This window comes from Paramormyrops kingsleyae, chromosome 5, assembly GCF_048594095.1.
Source record: "Paramormyrops kingsleyae isolate MSU_618 chromosome 5, PKINGS_0.4, whole genome shotgun sequence".
NCBI classification, from domain to species: Eukaryota; Metazoa; Chordata; class Actinopteri; order Osteoglossiformes; family Mormyridae; genus Paramormyrops; species Paramormyrops kingsleyae.
In genome coordinates, this window is record NC_132801.1 from 7553679 (window position 1) to 7565488 (window position 11810).

The window sequence follows — 11810 nt, forward strand, 5'->3', positions numbered from 1 at the left end:
GGGAGATGGGGGGGTCCCAGGCTCCAGCAGATCCCAAAGCCCATTCCATTCAGAACTCTGGCGGGCCCATTACAAACCCCATGCATGATCTTTGATGTAGCTTTGGCGAGTATCAGACCACCTGAGGTCCGGTCCACTTCACAACTTTGCAGAAACATTTCGATCTGGAAAAAACCCCAAATATCCCGACCTGACCGCTCTCCTCTTCCAAACCTGACCGCTCTCCTCTTCCCAACCTGACCGCTCTCTTCTTCCCAACCTGACCGCTCTCTTCTTCCCAACCTGACCACCCTCCTCTTCCCGACCTGACCGCTCTCTTCTTCCCTACCTGACCGCTCTCCTCTTCCCAACCTGACCGCTCTCTTCTTCCCGACCTGACCGCTCTCCTCTTCCCAACCTGACCACCCTCCTCTTCCCGACCTGACCGCTCTCTTCTTCCCAACCTGACCGCTCTCCTCTTCCCGACCTGACCGCCCTCCTCTTCCCGACCTGACCGCTCTCCTCTTCCCGACCTGAACGCTCTCCTCTTCCCAACCTGACCACTCATCGCTTCCCGACTTGACCGCTCTCTTCTTCCCAACCTGACCGCTCTCTTCTTCCCAACCTGACCGCTCTCTTCTTCCCAACCTGACCGCTCTCCTCTTCCCAACCTGACCGCTCTCCACTTCCCGACCTCACCACCCTCCATTTCCCGACCTGACCACTCTCCGCTTCCCGACCTGACCACTCTCCGCTTCCCGACCTGACCACTCTCCGCTTCCCGACCTGACCGCTCTCCTCTTCCCGACCTGACCGCTCTCTTCTTCCCGACCTGACCGCCCTCCATTTCCCTACCTGACCACTCTCCACTTCCCGACTTGACCGCTCTCCGCTTTCCAACCTGACCACCATCCACTTCCCAAACTGACCACTCTCCGTTTCGCGACCTGACCACCCTCCACTTCCCGACCTGACTGCCCTCCGTTTCGCGACCTGACCGCTCTTCGCTTCCCTACCTGCTCTCCGTTTCCTGACATGACCGCTCTCTGCTTTCCAACCTGTTACATCATCTCTTACACCTGACCACAATCCAGTTCTTGACCTCACCGCTCTCCAGTCCCCAATCGGCCAGGGTTGGGGTCCTTCCGGAATGCATTGATCAATTCCAGTCCAAATCAGGAAATGGAACTGGAGTTGGAACTTAAATCTCCCTGAAATTCAAATTCAACTCCAATTCTGTTCCCCGTAGTTTTTTTTCCAATCCCAGCTCCAGTTCCATTTCCTGACCTCACCGTTCTCCAATTCCCAGTCAGCCCACATTCCAGTTCCTGATCTCACCGCTCTCCAGTTCCCAGTCGGCCCACGCTCCAGTTCCTGACCTCACCACTCTCCAGTTCCCAGTCGGCCCAAATTCCAGTTCCTGACCTCACCGCTCTCCAGTTCCCAATCGGCCCACACTCCAGTTCCTGACCTCACCGCTCTCCAGGTCCCAATCGGCCCATATTCCAGTTCCTGACCTGACAACTAGGTGTTCCATCCATCCAAAGTTCCTTTTGAGAGGGAAACTCAGACGGTGGCCTGAGCGAAAATTTCATTGTGTCCCACAGAGTGATAAGAAATTAAACAGAGAGACAAGAAGACCGCAGAAGGCACGGGAGACAGGGGGTAAGCAGACACGATGGGGCAGGGTGTGACAAACAACCCCCCCGCCAGGCCCCCGCTCTAAAGCTAACCTATGCTAATGTATGCTAATGCAATGCACTAGAGCCCCGCATGCCATCACACAAGGGCAACAGCAACCGCGGTCACCTGCTGTCGCGAGGTGGCAGCGTAACGGCATGAAGCACTCTTCCCCCCCCAGGTGGATTAAGCAGACAAAAACCTAGATGTCTTCACGTCAAACCCCCAATCCATCATGGGAAGGAGGTCACACAGCAGAGCATCTCCACTAAGCACCAATGGCTGCGTGCGACCCGTACCCCATACCGAGGTAAAGGAGGCCTCCCGCCAGGCATAAGGCATGCCTCTGACACCAAGACAGAAGAACACATGGTGCATGTTCCGTGTTCCACAATCTGAGGCTTCAGGAATGCGGAACAACCTTTTAAAATGAGGCTTCTCCTTGTCCTACATTTCACAGGGCCGGCTGTAATGGAGACAGGCCTTTCCGGATGCTGGATATATCATCCCCCCCCACCCCCCCCCTCCCGTGACGCACGCACACACAGGGCCCCAACGGTTTCCCAGGTTTCACATGACTGACGGGCACGCCCCTGCCTAATGAGCTCCCCGCTCCGATCTTTTCAGAAGGCAAACGGCATGATAAAATAAATCGAGGAGAAAAAACGTGCAGCCTGCCCCCGGCGGCCAAGGCACGGCGCCCTGGTGGGCAGCCGGGCATGGCGCAGGGTGTGAATCGCAGCCAAACGTCCACGCCCCGTGGCAGGCGATGTGCCCGCCTCGCACTGGTAACACCGCTGTGTAATTTCATTTTCCCGGCACAGTAATAACCCAACACACAGGAGACGACCGCTCGGAGCTGCTATCCTACAAGAAAGAGGAGGAGAAGGAACGGCTGAAGCTCTGCTTTCTTTTTTTTTCTACGAGCCGCAACCACTGGGGGACAATAAAGACGGATGAACAATCGGAGGAGATAAGATCCCCGCCATGCAGCTCCTCTGTACTACAGGTTACATACTGCAGGATTTCCTGTCTAATAGGAAGCAATAGACTGAAGTCAGTTCCACGACCACCCTACAGAGCACAGGGGACAGACTGGCACCAAACTCATAGTCACCTCTCTCATGGCACATCTCCCACACCCCCAAAAAAACCCATCCCTGAAGTACCAGCGAGAAAGCCCCCCCCCCCCATATCTTTCAGCCCCCACCACTTCACTCTACACCTCTGGGTTCCATCCTTAACGGGACTAATTATTTATGCCAAATTCAAGATAAGCCTCTTTTCTCCTCACAATCTTATCTGCCGCTAATTGAAAGACAGTTCCCAGGCAAACAGGAACCCGTGCAGCACCTAAAGGAGTGTTCCAACCACAAGTCATATTAACTGGCGTTTACATCACCTCCTTCACATCCGAAGGAAAGCTGTGCCTGAAACGAACGGCGTCCCAATATAAAGGAGGCGTACCCCATCGCCACAAACAATCAATTTCTGATCCAAGTCCAGCGAAGGCCCATGTAGAAACGGAGCTGACATGGTCCGAATGCCCACAGGAGTTTTCTGATTCCCGAACCAGGACTCACCAAGGGTCAAGCTTTCCTGAAACTGTATTCCGACACCATGTTAATATTTATGTGGAGAGCGTGGGCCCCCTTATGCTGTTTAAACCACAGCTTTCCATGATCCCCTGGTGCTCTGAATAAGTGTGGAGGAAGGAGCAGCATGGGCAACTCCAAGAAGCTCACGTGGGACTGTTTAAGGATGCAGTCTGCTTGCTTTGATCTTTGCTCTGGGCAGTAAAACATGAAAAAAACAATTTTTCCACTTTTCAACCAACATAAGTGTGATCTGGTGAGAAATCGTGCCGTAGCAACCACAGGGGGTGGCATATCACTGAATTTGAGCTAGTTTTACCTGTTACGTGTAGCAGGTTGGAGGAAAAAGTGTGATACACAAAACCACACATGCTGAAAAACAGAAATAAATGACATTCTACAAAAGTAGGGAAATAATAAAATTGCAATAGGGAGCATTCTCACCTCAAGCTGTCATGACCACTTTCGTGGGCTGGTGTGCTGATTTTTCCTACTGACGTCACGCGACCCGCCCCAGCCCCCCCACCTCTAGGTCCCGCTGCCTACCACTCTGGCATAGAGAACGAGAGGCAGGGTCCTTTCCGCCGAAGCCACTGCGTCCCACAAATTGGGTACCGTCTGCTAAAGAGCGCAGCAGTCTTCCCCTGAGTTCCTTGACCACCAGATCGGCACACAGGGAAAAAGCCTGGTGCAGCCACAGAATGTTCAGCCTGTCCAGGGACTCCTGGCTCCCCTCCCAGGGGAATCCCTTAGCCCTCGCTCAATCTGTCAGATTCCCTGCTCTGATCTGGTTCCCGCACCGTGAGCTCCTTGACCTGCCAGTCGGTGGCCGATGCAGACACCCGCCACCTTCAGGATGTGACCGTAAAAATGCTTCGGGAAACCACTGGCGGTCTGGGGCTCAGATTTACATTAACCCCACCCCCACGCTCCAGAGCCTATCCGGTCATGGCCGCAAGGTGCACCTCTAGCAAGCCTGAAGACACGGAACCTGTCTGATCTGACTAAGAAAACGTTTGTAAATCAGAGCGCTGGCAAGGTGAGGAAATACACCTCGCTCTCCATCAGAGACGCACAAAACATAACAAACAAGTGTCCTTTAACAGTTTGCCTTTATCTCAGTTACATCATTTAGAAGTGCATTATGTTTGGTTTGAACCCAGATAAGTTTAACTGGGTTTTATTGTATTTCCGCGCAGGTCGAAAGACTCAGCGCATAAGTATACTTCTGTAGCCCATTTTTATGGGGTAATGAGGTGCCGATAAAACGGGTATATTTTAAAAGCCCCGCTATTCGCTGACGAATTCCGTGAGAGGAAGAAAAATACGCACTTCTGTAGTACAGTATGAGTCCGCCGCGCGTTAGGGTTCATTAGCATTCCCTTGTAATCCCCTGACTGCCGTTCAAATGACAGCCAGTCAAGCCGGGAGACCCCAGGCTTCGGCAGTCGTTGCGTATTTGCCAGCCTATAAATCAAGCCAAGGCGCTTCCCTCTCCAGCGCTACTTCAGTCCCTCTCTCCCTCCGTCCATCCCACTCTCTCTGTCTGTCTCTCTCTCTCTCTCTCTCTCTCAAACACACACACACACACACGTAAGCACACGCGCGCGCACAGCCACCGCTTTTAATTAAAGCGCGCGTGCCAAAGAAGCGGTAATAACGCGACCAGAAACCGCTGCACGAGGCGGGGGCGCGCGCGCGGAGTGCACCGGCCGTTCGTTACGGTCGGCGAGGCACAGGCACAGGCACGCGGCACCCTCAGCTCCGGAAACGGCGCACGTACAGCAGCTCGCGTGGCGCACAGCCGGCCACCTGTGTACGCCCCCTTTATCCCCCCGCTACATGTGTTAATGCAAAAAAAATGCACCGCAAAACTGCATGATCCGCAAGCTGTGCGCGGCTATCCGAAAGGCGAACACCATAAAAGTGCTTCGTAGAGAACTGTTACTTTTGCAATTCATGATCGGTTCGGTGTGTGAAACACTGAATGGACCCTCGTATCTGGCTGAACTTCGCAGAATCTAAAATCGCCCATAATCACGTAGCAATACATTTCCATGTCGCCGTAAGATTACAAGAAAACTAAATATAATTAAATGGGTTACCCTAGGTCCTAACTGGAGCAGCTCTGCTTGTAGTTTGGTCCGGTTCGCAATGTATACTGCACATGCATTACGAGGTTTGTAACAGTGGCGTTAAAAGGCAGATAGCGGTATTCCGCGTTACCTGAATGTGAACGGGCGTGTAACACACGCACGGGAACCTCGCACTGGGCTGCTCCTCAGCACACGTATGATCCGCCGCGTCTCATGAAAGGCTGTTTTTCATCCACCGACAAAACGCCGTGCGCTCTCGGAGGAAGAGAGGGAGAGACAGACAGACGACGGGGACGGAGGGAGAGAGAGAGAGAGAGTCGAGGAGGAAGGGGGGGGGGAGAAAGAGAGAGAGAAGGAAGGGGGAAATAAAGCTCTAGCTGGCTTTACCGTTCCCGACTGCAGAGGAAAGAACATCACTAACAATAATAATATTTTTCCATAGGTCTGTTATTGAGAATATAAATTGAGACGTTCAGTGATACGGTACCATCATAGTATATTGCAATTAACACGCTATTAACTTGAGATAAAGACGGCAAAATCTTTTCGGTGTCTGCGGGAACCAAAGGCACTTAGAATAGTAAATATGAGTCTTTACTGGATGAATAATAAAATAAGATGAATAGAAATAAATACAGCACGTTCACAAACGGAGCGCGTGATGGGGGCAGGCGGCCGGCGCGCGGCTCGTTGCAGGCGCGCGCCTGCTCTGAACCCCGGACACGTAGCGGGGCCCTTTGGCGGCTGCCCGGCACTCAGGGCCTGGGGAGCTGCGCTCCGACGGCCACCAGCACTACTCTGAGCCCCACCGCATCCTATATATTGCTGTCTTGCAGGATGCGCTTTAAAAGCTGCAAATACTCACGCTAATCGGTATTCGCGACCCCAGGCCAACCTCCAGCTAAATTATATATAATACTTGGTATAATGTATGAAATGTTTTATATTAAATTAAATGAATATCATATTGTGTTTTAATGTAATATTTGTGCATAGTGCCGGTCGAATCCCATGAGGCGCTCTAGACAAGCTTCACTGCCCAGTTTCACTTTGTCCCAGACAGTGCGCACTGGGGTTTGGAGGGGGCGGTTTGCTAAGTTTGCGCCCCCCCATAAAGATGACGTCCTAGGCGGCTGTCTTTGTTGCGTAGTGGGTTGACCTGCCCTGTTTGTCCAATTATGTTCGCAGTGCCTGTAGTAGCTGTGCGTGCACAGTGCTGTAAGAAATACTTTGGAAAAGTGTGGCCGTAACACAGACTGCATTTCAGGAATTCCACAATAACTTCCTGTCTGTGTCTTACAGCAAGGGAGCTGCGTCGTGACCATGTGTGTCTGTCTGTCTGTTTCACAGTAAGGGATCTGTGTCGTGACCCTGTGTGTCTGTCTGTCTCTTTCACAGTAAGGGATCTGCGTCGTGACCCTGTGTGTCTGTCTGCCTGTCTGTACCACACAGTAAGGGAGCTGCGTTGTGACCTTGTGTGTCTGTCTGTGTCTCACAGTAAGTGAGCTGCGTTGTGACAGCGTGTGTCTGTGTGTGTGTCTGTGCACGTCCGTCTGTGTGTGTGTGTCTGTGTGCATGTCTGTGTCTGTGTCTGTCTGTGTGTCTGTCTGTCTGTATCTGTGTGTGTGTCTGTCTGTCTGTGTGTGTGTCTGTCTGTCTGTGTCTGTTTGTGTCTGTCTGTGTGTCTGTGTATGTTGCCACCTGCTCACAGTCATGCTGTCTTACTGCGTCGCTGCTCTGCTTGCTGCACGATGGATGGCTGTGCTGTAAACAGACAATGCCATGTCATGAACCAGGTGGATCCGGGTCTGCCGAGCAGCTCCCGTCACACGAGCCGACAGACACCAGTGGGCAGGCGACAAGCTGCCGCTTTTGGAAAAATATTCGGCATTTGACTCCACGCAAAACCTTAATGAAATTCGTATTTGACATGGAGAAAGACCAATTCTCTTTTCCAAATGAGAGTGCTGTGATTGGTAGCTTTAAATATCCTTCACCCACGTGCAATTTATAGGTACACACAGCTGATGAGTGACCCTATCATGCTGCGTTTACGCCACACCTGGCCAGTTCGCACTCCCGAGACCTCAGTTGCTTATTTTCATTGTAGCTTTTCTACCTGGTTAATGAAGTCATTATATCAATTGTAAGTCATTGCAGGTGTCAGTGACCCTGAGGCTCCCAGATTTCAGCCCCCCCCCCAGCTCTGGCACAGGCCGTGAGCCCCTCCTGATTCGCCTCACCGTGGATTTCGAATTGGTTCCGCCGACCCACTGGGCCACGTTCAACACAGCAGCAGGGGCTATTTTAGGGCTATTCCTATTCTGGAGTGGGGCCATAATTCATGCAGTGGGGGGCAACCATCACTAACCAATGATGTTTTAAATCAGTCATGTACAAGGGAGGTGGCACTCCGGTGACCAATCAGCTATCAACTGGGGCCAGTGGCCTTGCCCCTGTATATGCACAGCAGCACCATATAAGGACCCCTCTCAGAGCTTGCCGCCAGGTCTGGCCAGGTGGGGGCGCCCTCCGACAGACAGTGACGTGGGTAAATTCGCAGGCAAGGCCAGAGAATGACAGTGGGACCAGCGCCGGCGTTGTGAGCCAACAGATGGACCTCTGACACAAACAAGGGGGTGGGTGAGATGTGCTGGGTGTCCTTTGGAAGTTCTGCATCACGGCCTGCTGTGAGGGAATAGACAGGCTGAGAGTGGGGGGGGGGGGGCTCTGTTTATGTTGAACGCCTCACAGCTGCCTGTGTAAAGCAAATACTGACACGCGGGGGCCCCCAACCAACAGATGCTGGAGCAAATTTGGCACGAGATGCACACACAGACACTCGGTAACTGTTCCAGACAAAGATATAAATGTATGAATGTAGATGTAGAACTACAGTATATAGACATATAAATGTACTACAATAGATACCGATCTAGATTTAGATGTTCATATAGTACCTATCTGTGGAAACACCAGTCAGCAGGTGTGCTGTGTTACAGCTTCAGGCAATCGGACCTCAATAAAAGCAAAAAGGCCTGCAGCAACCATTCAGGCCAGGGCTGAAGGGGCCGCAGACTCACGCGCCACAGTGATACCGCCCCGTTCATAGGGAAGCTCCAGGAGGTGAGGGCCAGGGGCAGACAGGGATTCCAGATGGACGTCACCCATCAGACACCCATCCTCAGGGACTGGCAGTCGGAGACGGGGAGTCGGGAGCGCATAAACCGGGCCTGAGAGAGTGTCAGTTACTCGATTATTCTGTCATTATAGTGCTTTTTTTGCTAATGTACAGTGACACTCATATGTTCACTAACACACCGTATACCTGAGCAGGTCAGGGGCAGGTCCTCAAACAGGGGGCGAGGGGGGGTGGCCACCCGGTGCTTTTTGCATGTTGGGGGCAGGTGCTCAGGCACACACCCAACCCCATGCATATGTCCCGAATGTCGCAGGATGAAATCCCGAAGGTCCGCCTGTTGTACCTTTGAGGGAGGTATGTAGTCTGATTTGCCCCGATAACTATACAGCCAAGCAGATGGGAAACACAGTAAGTACCTGGAATAAGAGCAGCAGCCAGGTGACAAAATTACAGCTGCGCAGTGCTGGCAACAGGGATTTGTGGAGCTGGGTTTGATATGGCGTTCCCCCCCCCAGCAGGCCAGCCCAGGGACAGGGGGGGACCATGCAGGGCTGGGCTGGTGATGTCACTAGCAGCACAGGTCTGCCTATCACTCCAGGACCTTTGGGTCATGTCGGTGATTCGAGCAGAGAGCTCCCCAATGAAAACCAGAGCGAATAAGTGGGGGGGGGGGGGCAAATCTCAAACATCAGCCACCATACGTGGAAAAAAGGAGGGATTCTCACAGATTAGTGGGTCGGCGTCAAAAAAACGGAGGCAGGGATGCTTGGGGATTAGCCGGTCGGTGCGGCTCTCAAAGCTGATTACATACATCTTAATTCGCTGGGTGGCGGAGGGGCCACCGATAACTCAGAGGCCCCAGCACAGGGGCCCCACACCCCTGTCTCTGGCAAATCCCCCACTGCAAGAACTGCCAACACGTTCCCATGGCAACGGACCACAGCAAGCGAAGCTGTATCACCGCCAGACAGGAAGACACCACCCCTCTCATTCCTCTCCTCTTCATTCATTCCCTGTTTCCTCCTGAAGTCATCGCAGGCATCTCTCCCTCCTTGTTGGGGGGGGGGCTGCTCAGGTTTGGGTGTGTGGGAAAATAGCCAACTGGCAGTGTCAGAGAAAGGGGGGGGTAGATTTGCTGAGGAAGGCAGATGTCACGAGGGAGACGGATTTTCAGACAGGTGTGGCAGAGGTGTACTAGATTACCATGGTCTGCCGGACACGAGACGAAGGGAAATCCAGGATGGAGAGTCACGGGCAGCGGCACCATAGATGGATGAGAACTTTGGGCCCCCCTGCACTCACACACAAACCCCCCCCCCCCCCCCCCACTCTATCTGACCTGCCCGCCAGCTCCTTCTCATGCAGGAAGCAGCTCGATTAGCCGTGCAGATCGATGCCTCTGAGGTGTTATCCACCCTTTTGTTTACACTCCATGTCAGCCCCCCCCCCCCCCCTTGCTTAGTGGATATATTTTTTTTTTTTGTCTTTTTAGTCTCAAGCGACTCAGACACTGACCTCACGTTCACTCCGGGGACTAATCGCCTTCCTCAAAGGTACAGCAGAACCAACCCTCCCTCCTTCGACGCCCAACTCCTCGCGTCATTTCAGTCCTCCTGGCACCACAGCGCACCCTGCTGACCGCTTCATTGCCTCGGGGCGTCCTGCTGGGAGTGTCACCGGCTCATTAATCACGCCGGGGATGCCCCACGCGGAGCGTCAAAACGAAATTAACGTGTCATGAAAAATAAGCCTTGGTGCGGGAGGTAAAGGACGTGCCTCAGATTTCAGCCACGGCGACTGACTTGATGTGTTAACGAGACTGTTAATGCGATGGGTATTTAGGCAGACATTTACGAATGACATCGGACACAGTTATCTGGCCACAACCCTGCAGCCCCAGTGGAAGGGGGTCACCCAAGCATGGCAGTCTTTATCACGTTCCGCGGAACAGGAGGCCTTGCTCTGGGCTGCCCCCCAGGGTGACACCAGCCGGCGGCGCTGCGATGATGCCTCTGGCCGCTGCCGTTCCCCAGGCAACCGGGCAGGAGGCCACCTCTTCCGCAAGGGGGGGGGGGGGGGGGGGTGCAGCCTCCTGCCACAGCTGGACGCTGCTTGCCTGGCATCTGTGTGCTGCCCCCTAAGGCCGCTATAAAGCATTTGGAAGCGCGACACAATCGCCCATCCCAACAAGAACGGCGGAATCTTCTGCTTTAACATAGAAAGGCTCCGTGCTGCCTTGCACTTAAATCAGCCTCCATGGGTATGGATTACAAACTGGCATTAAGCGATCAATCCATCTGCACGTGTGATCAGGTGCTGCCACCTAGTGCTCACAAACAGTGTCACCCCCATTTCCCAGCATGACTCATTTCCATTTACTCTGTGTTTTTATTGAAGGAATCTCCCTGCACCCCCACCCCCCCTCCTCAATCCACCCCTCCAGCCATCTGTCACTTGGAATTCCTGTGGCATCTCTTTCTCTGTCTATCTGGAAAAAAAGATGCACATAGACAGTCATGTTTACAGTTTTTCCACGCAGGCTGGGGGGGGGGCTGACCATATATGCTGAGACCATACCTTCTGCAGCACAGGGGGTGCAGCTAGTGGTTCGACTCTAGTTGGTCTGTCTATCTGCTCTATGGTGTATTGTATCTAAACTGTATCAATATTGTATTGTCTATTATAGTGTGTCCTTTGTGCATACGTAGAGCGCAGACTCTGCTGCAGTTTACATTTATTTAATGTACTGCACCGCTAATAGAAAACTCATGACCCAAGACTTTCACTCACCAGCTGACTTGTTCTGCTGGTGTGACAATAAACATGACTTGATCGGGTCTGACTCCCATCGCAGACCTTTTTTTGATTCGGACCCGGGTCACTGGAGCTGCTGGAGGTGGAGAAGTGGACAGCCGAGGCTGAAGGTCCAGGACATTAGATGCTCCCTGCTCCCTGTCCCTGCCCCCCAACGACTAACAAGAAGCAGTCAATAACACAGATAACAATATTAATACATATTAGTAGAATAATAAATGCAGGTTCCCATGGCGATAGTCTAATTCCCCAGGAGGATGTTCCTTCTAATGACATTGGAAGTTTTTAAAACTCTGCCCCAAACCTCCACCTATAAATAAACTTCACGGGGCAGCTTGGCACTGCACTGCACTGCGTCACCTCCAACATCAGCAACCTTTTGTCACTGTAATGCCCTAATCGGGGGAGGGGAAGATCTCACCAGTTTATAGATAAAACTTACTGAGCTGCAAGGCTTTGGTCTGCAGGAGGACACTGGAACACACAGAGGAAGCCTAGACAATA

General features: G+C 52.7%; 1 protein-coding gene across 2 annotated transcripts in view; it reads right to left on the minus strand.

The window, feature by feature from the left end:
* Nucleotides 1-5597, minus strand: part of LOC111845214 (protein phosphatase 1 regulatory subunit 29-like) — a 90799-nt gene extending 85202 nt beyond the window's left edge. For both annotated transcript variants that reach the window (XM_023814448.2, XM_023814447.2), the window contains exon 1: nt 5481-5597. The gene's annotated coding sequence lies outside the window, so the exon portion shown is untranslated. The remainder of the gene's footprint in view (nt 1-5480) is intronic.
* Between the last annotated feature and the right edge of the window lie 6213 nt (nt 5598-11810).